Source organism: Cebus imitator, unplaced genomic scaffold (genome assembly GCF_001604975.1).
Source record: "Cebus imitator isolate Cc_AM_T3 unplaced genomic scaffold, Cebus_imitator-1.0 Scaffold280, whole genome shotgun sequence".
In the NCBI taxonomy this organism is placed as follows: Eukaryota; Metazoa; Chordata; class Mammalia; order Primates; family Cebidae; genus Cebus; species Cebus imitator.
This window is the reverse complement of record NW_016107595.1, coordinates 128,205-129,258: the sequence shown is the minus strand read 5'-3', so window position 1 is coordinate 129,258 and position 1,054 is coordinate 128,205. Positions and strand designations below refer to the sequence as shown.

At 45.7% G+C, this 1,054-nt stretch overlaps 1 protein-coding gene across 1 annotated transcript in view; it reads right to left on the bottom strand.

Moving 5' to 3' along the window:
* The window catches only part of RAB8A (RAB8A, member RAS oncogene family), a 27,277-nt gene that overhangs the window by 1,946 nt on the left and 24,277 nt on the right, over positions 1–1,054 (bottom strand). The gene's annotated exons all lie outside the window — the stretch shown is intronic.

Sequence of the window (1,054 nt, the reverse complement as noted above, 5' to 3'; positions counted from 1 at the left end):
CCAACCAATCATCCACCCATCCATCCAATCAACCAACCAATCATCCATCCATCCATCCAATCAACCAACCAATCATCCATCCATCCATCCAATCAACCAACCAATCATCCATCCACCCGTCCATCAAATCAACCAACCAAATCATCCACCCATCCATCCATCTAACCAACCAATCATCCATTCATCCATCCAATCAACCAACCAATCATCCATCCATCCATCCAATCAACCAACCAATCATCCATCCATCCATCCATCCGTCCATCCGTCCATCCATCCATCCACCCGTCCATCAAATCAACCAATCATCCATCTATCCATCCAATCAACCAACCAATCATCCATCCATCCATCCATCCAATCAACCAATCATCCATCCATCCATCCATCCATCCAATCAACCAAACCAATCATCTATCCATCCATTCATCTCATCAACCAACCATCCATCCGTCATCCATCCATCCATCCATCCATCCAACCAACCATCTGTCCGTCGATCCATCCATCCATCCATCCATCCAATCAACCAACCAATTATCCATCCATCCATCCAATCAACCAATCATCCATCCATCCAACCATCCAATCAACCAACCAATCATCCATCCATCCAATCAACCAAACCAATCATCTATACATCCATTCATCTCATCAACCAACCATCCATCCGTCATCCATCCATCCATCCATCCATCCATTTGTCCATCCATCCATCCATCCATCCATCTATCCAACCAACCAATCATCCATCCATCCATCCAATCAACCAACCATCCATCCATCCGTCTGTCCATCCATCCATCCACCTGTCCATCAAATCAACCAAGCAATCATCCACCCATCCATCCATCCATCCAACCAACCAACCATCCATCCAACTGTCTGTCCATCCATCCATCCATCCATCCAATCAACCAACCAACCAATCATCCATCCATCCATCTATCCATCCAATCAACCAATCATCCATCGATCCATCCATCCATCCATCCAATCATCCAACCATCCATCCATCCATCCATCCATCCAATCAACCAACCATCCATCCATC